The following is a 15,291-nucleotide window of genomic DNA, read 5'->3' on the forward strand; positions in this document are numbered from 1 at the left end:
TTATTTGAGTGGTTTGGTGTATTATGGTAAAATTGTATTTTATTCTGCTGTTGTATCACCAGGGTTTCTATTATCTTATAATTTTCTTAATTATACAGTTTATGTTTTTTTTGTTATTTTCATTTTATTTTGGCTAAACAAAATGTTCAAGTTTCTTTCTATGACTAACCGAACTAAATTTATACTTTCAAACTACGTTTTCCGATTCTTAATGTTTTTTTTGTCGTTCCGTTCTAGACGAAATCGATTTTCTAATTTGACAAGTCGCAAACACAGTTACGACTGTGCTTTAGTTTTCATTAGTGGACATTTAAATTTCGTTTTTAACTTATTATACGACACGATAATCGTAAAAATAATATAAAATAGCGATAAATCACGGAAAATGCGCGCTCGAGCGACCGTCTCCCGGCGTTCTTGACTGGGGCACACCGAATCTAGCCCACGCAGTCGTAAAACGGCTGTAAATTTTTGGGAAGTGTGTGCGGCAACGATAATAAAGAAATAACTTTTTTCACTACCAGCTAAATGGAAATAAGTTTCCGATCGACATATTTTATTAGTTCGAAATACATTTGAACCACTAAATTTAGTTTGTGGTCATCGAAAACGAGATCTTATTATTGTAAAGATGACAAAATGTTTTGTATAGTTTCTTCAAAAAAATCTTCTAGGTATTTGGCCACTTCTACTTGTAAGAAAATCAACAAAAATAGTATATTGTTTTATTAGGGGTAAAATTTATACCTTTTATTGTTAAGTTAAACTTCAAATTAACTATTACTACTTGATAACAATTACTCCAGGCAATTAATAAAGAATACTGCATAATAATATAAATTTTAAACAATAACACTCAATACCGACCCTTTAACTGGAGACACAACAGAAAAATGACCTGCCTATTCCAAAAATTACCAAAAGTGCCGCTCTAGTCCCTCTAGTAGCCAGTTTAAAACAAGGGGGACCGGACAAGGAGCCACCGTTTTGACACTTGCGGTAAATATACGGCGGCGCCATCTCCATAAAATTACCGGCAGACAAAAAGGGTCTGCAATTGACATCCGGGCAAATGGCACTAAACTTTACGATACGCGTTATGGTGAGGCTTTATTGTTGGAAATGGTGCATAATTTTTGCGGTTATGATACGCAATTCTTTTTCGGAGGCTTAGTTCACTGGTTATGAGTTCGGGAGCCAGTTTTGACGTTTGCTGTAATTGTTATATGGTTCATTTTGTTTAGTGTGTGACGTATATTAAATGATCTTTTATTTTTAAGGTTTTAAGGTGGATTATTTTCGAATTTTTCTGGTTATATATATATATATGAATATTTTCTTCGAATATTTCTACTATTAATGTAATGTCATTTTAACAGAACGTCAACAGTTTTTAATAGATACTTCTCCTAAAAACTTAAAAGTCTTAGTTATTATTATACCGTATTTCAGACATACATATATCTGTCTCAAAAAAAATACAAAAAATAATAATATACCGGGTGCGTCTCAAATGTGGCTCACCCCTATAACTTTTTTATTTTTTTAGATAAAAAAACGAGATTTGGTATGTTAGTATATGACATAAATTAGACTTGATTGACGTATTCAATTGTTTTTTTATCACTTCCTGTTTCACGAGAAATGACTACAACTTTTGATATTTAAATGGCACCCTCGGTATATTTTTACTTTGTTCGATAGAAAATGATATTATGTTGGCATATGATATGTCATTCTATATAGAGCTTCATTTTCTATCGAATAAAGTAAAAAAAAATCAAGGATACCATTTAAAAATCAAAAGTTGTAGTCATTTCCGGTAAAACAGAAAGTGACCAAAAACAATTGAATACGTTAATCAATCCTAATTTATGTCATATACTAACACACCAAATCTGTTTTTTATCTGAAAAAATGGAGGAAAAAATAAAAAGTTATGGGTGTGTCATTTAAAAAAAATTGAAATTTTTAATTTAGGCAGTCGCAATTTATAAATAGATTTTGAACACCCTGTAGCATCTAACTAACATATCTTTACATATATATTTTTCTTCATCTCTATAAAACTCTCCTAACTCAGAAACAATGTCATCACTAAAAAATTTTTACCACACTGAAATCTAACATTATTTGTTTAAACAAGTTCAAATATTACAAAAACTATTAATTTTAGGTATATAACATTATACATAAAAAAGTTATAGAATTTTACACAGAATCTAAAAATAAAATATAAATAGTATGTTGCGTTTAAAAAGTCATATGTTAAGCGGCCCATACATTATCAAACAAATTGCGCAACAAAGCGATGCGCAACGTTCCGTTGCACAACTGCATCACCCATGCACTTAGTAAAATTTTGATCAAACTTTTTATTAAAAGCTGTGCGTTGTTTGAGGAACCATCATGTCCTCAATTGCCATTGCTTCAATTGTCGATGTCGATGATACCAAAAAACGAAAAAGAAAACAATGAATTTGGATGAAAGAACTAAAATATTGCACAACGAAGCGCAACACACACATACACTACACAACGCGTTACGCAAAGATTTCTGTTGCTCAAAAGAATTCAAACATTCTTGAAACTCATCAAACAATTGCGCAACGCATCAAACACTATCATACATTGGCAACTCGTTGCGCAACAGCCTGCGTTGCGCAATTTGTTTGATAATGTATGGGCCGTTTTACAGCCACCACACTTTTTTGAAGCACTCACAAATGTGTATTTTAACCTTCCCTATTACTTTTATACTTAAAATTTTAATTAAAGTAAAATAATAGCAACAGATAACTAGACCGGTAAAAGGAGGCGTTTTTAAAAAATAAACACCATGCAAAAACATCAAAAACCGAAAGGTATAATCTGAACAATATTTTACAAACTTAAAACTATCGTAAATCAGGCATAAGCGTATATACAGCTCTCTAAAGTTAGACTCACAATAAAGTATAATAAACGATCCCCGGATAAATTATTACTAAAAATAAACAGTCCATTTTGCGTATTATCACAACTATCTACACAATAAATCTGTGGCTTATGTTGTCGGAACACGCGAGCCTGCGTACAGTGGGTTCAGAGTTTTATCGAATAGTGGACATATATCTGATATTTTTATGTTTTAATATGATTCAAGGTATTTTGAGAGAGCTTATCTAGGAATTATTAAGTATAAATGAAGTATAGAGTGTCTCAATCTTAATTTACAGAAACATATTTACCAGGAAAAAAGTGTAATGTCATATTACTAGGTTAATTAATTGTACACTGAAAGAAAAAACGTTGAAAAATAAAAAAATTCTAATGAATCAACTAAAATCAAACTCATTAATGGTCATAATTGATTAATAAGACATCTATTGATTTTATGCATATACTCATACATATAAAACATACATGATCATTGTCATTGTTAGTGGTATATCAGATTTAAAATAAAAATGCTGCCTATTTGATTTAAAGAAATATATATTTGTTTATTAGTGTTTTCCTTTTGTTTTTCAAATACATTCCTTCTATTTCAAGCCTTTCTCTTTATATTTTAAAGTGCAATGCTTAATGCTTTATTAATATGTCACTTTGTTTAAAGCTTGAGTCGACTTTAATCGAATAGGATCAGTACTAACAATTTAAATGAACTAAATATCAAACTTATTAGTAAAATAACTTTATTTCGGAATTAATCCTTTGGTGATAAGTAGGTAAATACAATTGTATTGAATGTCTTCCAAAATAAAAAATAATAGATACAAGGGTATCCCGGTGAATTTTGTCAGGTGACGAATGGTTTTTGTAATGTCCTGGAATTGATCTGCCTTTATTAGATTCCTTCAAAGGTCACAGAGATTCTAAAAAAAGAAAGCAACGTTTAGTTAAATAAATTACATACTTTTCTCCATCTTAAAACTGAAGTTAACCTGAAACAGACAATTTTTCTATACAGAGCAGGATTGGCAGGTTTTCTAAATCGTATAATTGTAAAAAAACAACAGATAGGCCACAAAAATTACAGCATGGTATCCACGAAGAATTAAGAGACCTAGAAGAAGACCGAATCTGAGATGAGATCATGATATTAGGAAATTAGTAGGGATAACTTACTAAAATAGACAGCAATGTGCCCAATTACGAAGAGAGTATCTAAATATCTGAGGGAGGCTACATCATAATTGGAAATGGTTGAATAAGCTGAAAATTATGATGAAAAAAAAATCTCGAAATGAATTTATTTATAAGAAAACCATACGAGCTATAACGAGCAACGAGGATACATACTTGATGATAATTATTTTATAATTAAAAAGGCACTTTCTAATAAGTCCCCAGGTGTATTAAGACTGTAGTATATGCGAAATGACCGATTCGTTTGACGTTAATAAGCAAAGAAGGAAAAAAAGTCTGGTAATGAGCGTATTAAAGCGTAGTTAACAATTTTTATTTGAGTAGCAGTGGTATAATCGTGGGTATAAATACGAGCTGAACGTGATAAAAGACCAAAATCGTTGGGCATTCGGTTATTTGTGTTACAAAACAATAAACCATTGAATCATAAACATCGTTAAGTCGACCGAACGCTCGACATAATAAGGAAAAAAATTGTTTTTATTGCTCTATTTCGATGTCGAGTTTTGTTACTGTTTCGATTGTGTGTGATTTGCTGTCAGCTGGTTGACCAACACACTTATTCTTAATTAATACTATAGAGTGTGTATAGTAATAAATTTCATTAAGCAGGTCAAGAAACAGGATTACACAGTTGTGTCTATATTGATGTATTTTTATTTTCAACATAATTTTTTTTCGAGCGAATTTCTTCACAGGAGCTATAAAAAACCTTCATATTGTATCATTTCCGGCATGGTTCATTGTATCTTATGTTATAGGACTTGTTTCTCTCTACAATTTCCTGTCTCACAATGTACCGTTTGTGTCGGGGAAGGGATCATAGTTTCATAGTTGTCGATTTTCGAAAGAAATCAGTACATGTATATTATTTCGTATATTTTTCATTTTATCGATTTTATGGAAAGCACTGTTCATTAAAATGTTGTATCCTATTTTATAGGGCTTGTTTCGCTCTACAATTTCCTGTCTCACAATGTACCGTTTGTGTCGGGGAAGGGATCATAGTTTCATACTTGTCGATTTTCGAAAGAAATCAGTACATGTATATGTATATTATTTCGTATATTTTTCATTTTATTGATTTTATGGAAAGCACTGTTCATTAAAATGTTGTATCCTATTTTATAGGGCTTGTTTCTCTTTACAATTTTCTGTCTCACAATGTACCGTTTGTGTCCGGGAAGGGTTCATAGTTTCATAGTTGTCGATTTTCGAAAGAAATCAGTACATGGATATTATTTCGTATATTTTTCATTTTATCGATTTTATGGAAATCACTGTTCATTAAAATGTTGTATCCTATGTTATAGGGCTTATTTCGCTCTACAATTTCCTGTCTCACAATGTACCGTTTGTGTCGGGGAAGGGATCATAGTTTCATAGTTGTCGATTTTCGAAAGAAATCAGTACATGTATATTATTTCGTATATTTTTCATTTTATTCATTTTATGGAAAGCACTGTTCATTAAAATGTTGTATCCTATGTTATAGGGCTTGTTTCTCTTTACAATTTCCTGTCTCACAATGTACCGTTTGTGTCGGGGAAGGGATCATAGTTTCATAGTTGTCGATTTTCGAAAGAAATCAGTACATGTATATTATTTCGTATATTTTTCATTTTATTGATTTTATGGAAAGCACTGTTCATTAAAATGTTGAATCCTATTTTATAGGGCTTGTTTCTCTTTACAATTTTCTGTCTCACAATGTACCGTTTGTGTCCGGGAAGGGTTCATAGTTTCATAGTTGTCGATTTTCGAAAGAAATCAGTACATGGATATTATTTCGTATATTTTTCATTTTATCGATTTTATGGAAATCAATGTTCATTAAAATGTTGTATCCTATGTTATAGGGCTTGTTTCGCTCTACAATTTCCTGTCTCACAATGGACCGTTTGTGTCGGGAAGGGATCATAGTTTCATAGTTGTCGATTTTCGAAAGAAATCAGTACATGTATATTATTTCGTATATTTTTCATTTTATGTATTTTATGGAAAGCACTGTTCATTATGACCCGGCATTAAAATGACTCCTTGAATCGAAAATAATTAATCGTGCAAGGCGCCATGATAGCTTTATTTCTTTTTAAGATCAAGAACTCTGGTTTAGATATAGTATGTGTGTAATAAGAAGCGTCGAAAGATAAAAATGTATGTATTAATTTTTTGTTAAATGTTAAAATCTTTCGAATTAGCTACTTCAAAAATCTGATCAGGCTTTTATATCTGACAAAAATAACCTTATTAGTAGTATAAGATTTTAAAATATTACTTTACACAAATGCAATACAGTGCTTTATCATAGTATTAGTAATAAATAAGAAAATAGAAATCATAATTACTTTTTCATTGTAATAAATTATTTAAATTAAACCAAATTCAAAACAGCCAATTACTATTTACAACCAAATATTTATTATTGCGCAGAAATGAGTCGGAATTATACGTATCGCCGTACAAAAACACTCGCGGATTTAAAATTGAAAGCACGTTTTTCGATTCGCGACTTAATCCCATTTTTTAAAAGCGCCGCCATTATTAAATGTCAAATAAACACACAATAAAAAGCGAACCGGCAACGGCCTTTAAATATTAAATGATGTAATAAATGGCAACGTGGATATTAATATGAAGTTGTTACGGCGCGCACTATTTTTATTGGTCGTTATGCGCTCGATAAAATGTTAAAATAGTAATAGCGAGAGCGACCGCGTGCTACAGCGAATCAGTTCAAGACACTGACCTTGCGAATGCCGTTTCAATTGGGATTTTAGTTTTAATCAATAGATTTTTGTTAGTTTTGTAGTACAAATAACTGGATACTTAAAAACGATGGGGTTTTATTTCCATAAACACACTGAAAACTAAGTATCTACCTATTGGTGCAGAATTATCTCGAGTACATCTAGAAAATGAAGAGATAGAAGCCTGCAATGACTACACCTACCTAGGAGTGACATTTGATACAACAGCTAAAGATGACAAAGAAATTAAAAAAAGAATATTACAAGCTAGAATGTAGAATGTAGTATGTTTAGGAGGGGAGTTAATCACCGCGACCTTATAGATCTATTGTGTGTTCCCCTTTCTTGAGTTATAACGAGTTATAACTCATCATACAGTCTCAGGGCTTTAAGAAAAGCCAGTATCTGAGACGGCTCCACAGAGGCCAGCTCTCCATCCTCGACATCAGACGTACCAAGGTTCATGGCACGAATGGTCGTCGTCTCGGCGGACTCAGTGATAAGGTGTTCTGGTGTTTCCCCATTTTCCCCACAAAATCTGCATTCGCCGTTGTTTCTCAGTTTCAGCCTACTGAGGTGTTCGTTGAGGAGACAGTGTCCTGTTAGAAACCCCGTGACAATCCGAAGATTAATGTTTGGTTGGAGGACACCCATTCCAAGTTACGGATGGAGTCTTCCAGATTCTTCAGTTCCGCTTTCAATTGGTTTCCGTTTGGAAAACAGAACGGTTCTGGTCCAGTTAGTGGAGTGTTAGCTCCTTTTCTAGCTAGATCATTTGCTTTTTCATTGCCTTCTATCCCTCGGTGAGCAGGCACCCAGAGTAGGAGGACTTTTTTCTTTGCCTAATTTGTTGAGCTTCTCCAGGCATTCTTTGACCAACTTCGAATTGATGGTTACTGAGTTGATCGCGTTAAGTGCTGCTTGACTATCGGATAGGATGGCAATTTCCTGTTTTCGATAGTTCCTATCTAAGATAAATTGTACGCATCTTTCGATAGCGCAAATTTTTCGGAGGGTTCAGTTTTCGGCCCAAATACTCCTATCCCTGTCCCTGCTTTGGTTTTGGAAGCATCCGTATACCACATGATGGTATAGTCTTTTATATGCTGAGTAAGCGTCTCTTTCTTCCAATCCTTTTTATTACTCAATACTACAGTGAGGTGTTTCTCAAAGTTGTAAATTCTTGGTATGTCATCCACTGGGAGTTGGAGAAGTGGAATTTTCTTTTTGAGGGTGTTCCAAGCCCCTGACCTGAAAATTCTCCCAGTACTGTTTCCGCCAGTAACCATTCTAATCATTGTCATTGTGTGGTTATTCCCAGGTATTTAACTTCCATCACAAGCTAGGAGAACAATTGACTGTATGGAGTATTTTGGAGTACTGAAATAGGGAAAAAACGGAAGATCAATATACAGGGTGAGTTTCCTACGATGTTCTCTATGGGTATCTCGGAAACTACTGGAGATAGAGAGTCGGTTAAATGGGGAAAGAATTGCAGTTTTGTGGGATCATAAATATGCGCCTTTCAGATTTCATGGCTTACTAGATATTTCGAAAAAAACAAATTTTGGCTATTTTAAAAATTGTCCCTAATTCCATTATAAGCTATTTTTTGATAAAAAGTTTTCAGATAAAAGTTGTAGATCACATCCTTAATGAGATTGTGTCCTTCGTTTTTTTCTAAAGCCTGTCATTTTTGAGATATGACACAAACATATGTTCATAAAAAGCGCCAGTTTTTAAGCTTTTCAGCGATATAAGCTATAATATGTTTTTTTTTTGAAAAATTACTGAGTTATAGCCAATTCTTATAATTTTTAGACAATTTCACTTAGTTAGCCATGGAAACAAAATTAATCATCTTTGCTCTCAGAAATGTAAAGATGTCACATCCAAACTTTGTAAATTAAAATAAACAAAAATTGTAAATATGAACTTTTCAAGTGAAAAAGAGCATGTAGATACTCGCGCATCAATAGAGTGGTTCCAACATGACTTTCATTATCCCCCCCATAATGAAAGAAATGTTAAAAATTATTTATATCATAATGGTGCAAACTCAAACTCAGGAATTCTGTGAGAATAGGTAGTAATTCACTTTTAAAAGTTGCAACTCAAAACAATGGCGGTTTTTTAGATTTAACCAATGCTTATACAAAATTATTGGCCGACGCAGGCAATTGTAAAATAATTATTTAGACGCAGAATACAGCTAACAAAAATTGCCACAACGCGTCATACAAGAATATGGCAGAGCAGAGTGATAACAACCCACACAAAAAATAATTTGCTGCATACAATTGTCTTCTCAGTATTTCTTTATGGAGTGGAATCCTGGACCATCAAAGCATCGGAAAGGCGCATGATAGACAGCTTTGAAATGTGGTGCTACAGACGTATGCTGATAATACCTTGAACAGCTAGAAGAACTAATCTATCAATAATTAATGATCTCAACATAAGCACCCGACTGTCGGCAATCTGTCTGAAACGCATCCTCGATTACTATGGACAGAGTGCTCGAAGACCTGCCAACAACATGGAAAAAATTATTATAACTGGTGATGTCGAAGGAAAAAGATGTAGAGGTCGGTCCCCAACAAGATGGATCGATCAAGTAAGACAAACAACGGGTTACTACACTCAGCTGAAGATATATTAGCCTGGAAAGACTTTCAGGAGTCACGACCCTCAGCTATGTGGAACGATTGGAGAGAGAGATACAAAATTATGTTTTTGTCAAATTTTACATATGTTTTATTTTTTATCTTGAAAACTATTAAAGATGGATATAGATTAGTACAATAGAAAATTTATGAGAAAGTAGTGTCGAATAAATGCAATAATATACCAGATGTTCCATTTAAAATAACAAAGATATTACTATTTTTAGTACGAAGCGATTCTGTTACCTATTACCGGTCTTCCATATATCCTCCGAATCACCCTGTATATATTTTTAAACGTCATTTACGTTTCAATCTTGTCGTCAATTTCCGGAGACAATAGCAGCGTTGTTACGGGTTTGCGGCTAGGGTTCAGGAAAGCCGTGTTGTGGCCGCGCGCCGTAAAAATTCTATTCAGTTCGAAAATAACTCAGGTTATTCATCGATTTCTCGTAATAATGCCCGACCAATGCCAGTCGAGCATAAATCAGTGTCGCCCATGACAGAAACTTGAAAGAACGGTTTCGTATTTAATTGGCTCGTTACTGCTGAATTGGCACCGATCTAATTAAGTCGGGCTCATATTTTAGCTGTGGTCTCGATAAACACGAGCGCGAGCTGATATACAGGGCGATATACAGCTAATATTTCTCAAACTCAATCATATTCAAATCTAGAATACCACTTTATCTAAAGAAGAAAATATACTACCAGTCATGACTTATGCATGCGAAACCTGGACACTTGAAACGGATATTATAACGAAACTACAGGTCGTACAATGCTCAGTGGCACGAAATATACTGGGAATAACCAAGAAAGAAGGTAAAAGAATAGAGTGGATACGACAAAAGACACAGGTGATAGATGTCATCAACAGAATCAAATCCCTTAAGTGGCAATGGGCAGGACACTTTGCAAGAAGGACGGGCAACAGTTGGAAAATCACAAAAATTACAGTATGGTATCTCCGAGGAATTAAGAGACCTAGAAGTAGACCAAATCTGCGATTGGACCATGATATTAGGAAATCAGCAGGGATAATTTGGATCATTATAGCCAAAAATAGACAATTTTTTTTATTTTGAAACCAATCATTTTGAGTGATGTAAATGAGCACTAAGAATGGGTTTTTGAAAATTCGACCACTAAGGGGGTGAAATAGGAAAGTTGCATAAAAGTTAAAATCTGTTCTCAAATAAAAAATTCATACGGCGACTCCTTCCAAAAAAAAACAAACTAAAAACTAAAGTATGTCCTAGGAGTACGTAAACGATTTTAGGAAATTCTTCTGCTAAGGGGGTGAAATTTTGTATACAGGGTTGTTCACCACATACGACACGGAATATTGTAGCTAAACGATTAGATTTTTACAAATTGTAAGTTTTGGGTTCGTTGAATGACTATTAGAGCTACAATTTAAAAATATTTTTACAAGATACAGAGTGTCCCAAATAAATAAAAAATATCAAAGTTGCATTTTTTTAAATGGAACACCCTGTATATTATTGCATTTTTAGTTTCTATGATTAAAATAAAGGTAAATTTGATTAAGGTTCATTATACTTAAACCTTACCGTTTTTGAAATATTTTCAATTTTGTAAAATTGCAGTATAAATTTTAAGGCTTCATTTCTCCGAGGGTATCAAAGTTTTTAATACTAAATATTTACTGAAGTTTATTTATTGATCAGTTATTGTGTTGCAATAATAAAAATTTTACTACCTTATACAGAGTGTCTAAATATTTATTTTAAATAATTATTAGCTTTAAATGGCAATAACTTGTTTAATTTAAATGGAACACCTTGTATATTTTATGAGAATCAGATGCACAATTTAATTGTCTATCAAATTGTATTATACCATTTTTTACCTATCTCTTCAAGCTTCCGTAGAAAATGCATTTTCTCGTAATTTAGAACTCATTTATCAATATACCCATGGAATACTGACATTTTAGATTATTTTTAAAGATGTGCCAAATTTTTAAAGATTACATATACTAATATTGTCGTAGTTCGTTTATTTCATTAAAAAAATAAAAAAAACTGTTTAAATATTTGTTAAAGAGGACCAATTAATATGATTCCAGTATTCAAACTACATTAATTGACTGTTGCGCTGATTAATAGTAATTGCTCCAAATACTAAAAAACTGAACTTATTTATGTGTATTAGACAGTGTAGTAAAAAAACTAACACCTTAAAAATGATATTTCATTTTTTGACAAATGCCTATTTATAACAACAGAGACGTTCATTTTCATAACTTATTATTATATTGATTTCTGATTCAAATCCACATTTATTTACAATAATTTATTAACGAACACAATTAAGTATGTAATTAATTAGTATTTGGGCGGAAATGCTGGTGGTATATTTAATTAATGGTATACTCTTTTATAAAGATTTAAATAGTTTTCTTTTTGCATACAAATCGGCTAGTAATATCATCGTTTTACTAAAAACGATAATATTACTAGTCTGTACATTTGTTGTTTTAAAAACAATATAAAATGTCAATATTCCATGGGCATATTAATAAATGAGGTCTAAATTATAAGAAAATGCATTTTCTACGAAAACTTGAAGGGATGGATAAAAAGTGGTATAATACAGTTTGATAGACAATTAAATTGTACATCTGATTCTCATAAAATATACAGGGTATTCCATTTAAATTAAACAAGTTATTGCCGTTTAAAGCTAGTAATTATTTAAAACAAATTTTTAGACACTCTGTATAAGGTAGTATAATTTTTATTATTGCAACACAATAACTGATCAATAAATAAACTTCAGTAAATATTTAGTATTAAATACTTCGATAGCCTCGGAGAAATGAAGCCGTAAAATTTATACTGCAATTTTACAAAATTGAAAATATTTCAAAAACGGTAAGGTTTAAGTGTAATAAACCTTAATCAAATTTACCTTTATTTTAATCGTAGAAACTAAAAATGCAATAATATACAGGGTGTTCTATTTAAAAAAATACAACTTTGATATTTTTTATTTATTTGGGACACTCTGTATCTTGTAAAAATATTTTTAAATTGTAGCTCTTATAGTCCTTCAACGAACCCAAAACTTACAATTTGTAAAAATCTAATCGTTTAGCTACAATACTCCGTGTCGTATGTGGTGAACAACCCTGTATATTTTTTGAAATTAGTCCTAGGAGGGTGAAATTTTGTAGGGATTCCTTAAATGACGAAACTCACAAAACGCATTTTGGACATTTATCGTCTAAGAAATAAGTAATTGGTAGAAACATTTGTTAAAATCCGTTTTACAAGTACGAAATTCTGCGCAGACATTTTTTATGTAACGTAATTGGGTACTAAGAAGCAATTTTTGGAAATTTGCCCTCTAAGGGGGTAAAATAAGTCATTTAGTTATGGGGGGTAAACGATATTTTATTTCAAAATATAAACTAATATATAAACTAATAAGTAAATATGAATATCAGACATGTTTACCGCATCCACAAATATTTCTTGTATGTAAATATTTCTTTTCTGTAGGAAAGAGTGGGAGTAACGAAAGATTATGGCGACAGACGATTATTTTTTAGATCTTGAGTTAGGTCTATGACCAGGGGGATCTTTACAATACATGAGAGCAAAGAAAACATTTCTATCAAAAAGGGGACTGTCATCTGGAATATTTATTATTGGTCCTAAATAGAGAAATTATGTAGTTTGATTGCAACAATAAAATTGTTGAAAATTGATTATTTTTCAACAAATATAAATATTAGAGTATGTTTGAAATATCATGTAACAACATGATTTCAACAGTTGATACCCAAAAATGGCTGAAAATTCAATATACCTACAATGAAAGACACCACTGTCGTATGTCCTTTCAATATCCAAAACATATTCTTGTTTTCGTATGAATGTAATTATATTAAAAATTAATACACATCATAGACAATAAATTTAGTTCTGGGAATTTGTGCTAGCGACAGGATTTATAGCAAGAAATATATTTCTAACCTCCCCAAAACTAAAAAAAATTTCCCCCAAACTAAAATTCTCAAAATTGCACAAACCATGGAAAATTGCAAGGATGCACTCATATCTCACTGACAAAAATGGCGGGCAATAGACGCCAACTTGCCACAATTTACGATCCAGGCAAGGGCCTTTCTCTGCCACGGCCCGACTCAAGATTAAAACCCATAATTTATTCTTTATTTCGGCCCCATCGTCTAAAACTTTGCTTCTCCGCTTCTTTTCCAGTAGCGTACTTAATGAAATACTTTCATTTAACGTTTACAGCTCTATTCTTGTTACTAAGATTTTTTTTAAAGTTATAAAATTATAGTTTACTCTAAAAGTAGCAATAATTTTTAACCAAGAACAATGCTTGAAATGAAAATTTAATTCTGAAATATAAGAGAAATCAACGCCGTCTATGATTTTTTCAGGAAACTTTTCGCGATCCACTGCTTTTTCCTCTTGCCTTAATGGCTTCCAAAGTTTTTCAGTAGTCGTTCTTCTCCATTCCCGCTACCCCGATAAATTAGCTCTGCAGCATTACCGGGATTGAATTTTTCAGCAGTTTAGTGACCTAGGCATCGTTTCCCTGCCCAATTTAACTTGCGCTGCGTGGTGGGGGCAGGCGTTGGAAGAGGGGTTGTGGTGTTTTAATGTTAATTCAGCGTAGTACGCGCCATTTCTGGCGAATGAATTGGCTTGTAATTTTTCGGAAAGGCAACAGCCATTCTTTGAGAGATTGAAAGTGTGAGGGAAATGGTGAAAGGAAATTAAATGTAAAAGTTTTCTCGCTGGGTATCGGAGTAATCTTGAATAGCATTAACTGATGAGTGAGTTTTTTGCCGGAATAGTTTCAATTTATTGTCTTTAAATATTGCACTTTAATATAATATCAATCAACGCAGCGGTGATTCATTTTTTTTAAATTTATGGCTGCAATAACCAGGCAGTTCCACTTTTTTTCTAAAATGAGATTTTTAATGAATTACCCTTTAAATAAATTAGCCAATCGTTTCCTGCAACAATCACTTTTCCAATATAACAGTACATAAATGGCGACGTTAGTTGGATCTGCCTTGCTCTGGGTTAGCAGCAAGAACCGAGCAGCCCTCTAATGATTTCCCACAAATTTATTAAAGTTTAACTGCCTGGTTATTGAAACCACCCCTTTAAATATCATTTTTCTTAACCAAGAAGAATGAAATCAACCCACCAATCCCTTAAGATCTTGGATATATTCGTGATATTTATTGCTACAACTCTAACTCGCCACGGAACAATAGGAAATTACCCCCTAATGGCGGCCGGGATAAAGAAGTTTGACGTTTAATTTATCGCGACCGGGTCCACGGCATTTGAATACGCTGCAGCGAAGATATTCAAATCAGATAGAAGGGCGACGAGGCTGTACCGGCGCGGCGGCACAGCCTGGTCCCAGATAAAACCGGCCCCGAGGGTTATAAACTAATCTCGAAGGGGATCCATTACGAGATTATGGCGGCGAGCTGATAAAAGGCCAGCTAGCGAGAAGCGGTAAACCAACTGGTCGAAACGGTTTTCGGAAATCGAGTTTTTTGCAAATCGAGAGAGGTTTTTCCTTTCTTAATGCTAGCTAAGGTAGGGTTGCCAACCGTCCTCTATTCCCGAGGACAGTCCCCTTTGTAATTTCACTATCCTCTTTTCTCTCACTTATTGAAAAAGTACTCTTTTTTACATACCCAAACTCAAAAT

The 15,291-nt window shown here is 32.9% G+C and overlaps 1 protein-coding gene across 2 annotated transcripts in view; it reads left to right on the forward strand.

Moving 5' to 3' along the window:
• Positions 1 to 15,291, forward strand: part of LOC115883961 (homeobox protein abdominal-A homolog) — a 114,614-nt gene that overhangs the window by 41,865 nt on the left and 57,458 nt on the right. The window lies entirely within an intron of this gene.

Source organism: Sitophilus oryzae, unplaced genomic scaffold (genome assembly GCF_002938485.1).
Source record: "Sitophilus oryzae breed Bouriz unplaced genomic scaffold, Soryzae_2.0 scaffold_2006_pilon_pilon, whole genome shotgun sequence".
NCBI classification, from domain to species: Eukaryota; Metazoa; Arthropoda; class Insecta; order Coleoptera; family Curculionidae; genus Sitophilus; species Sitophilus oryzae.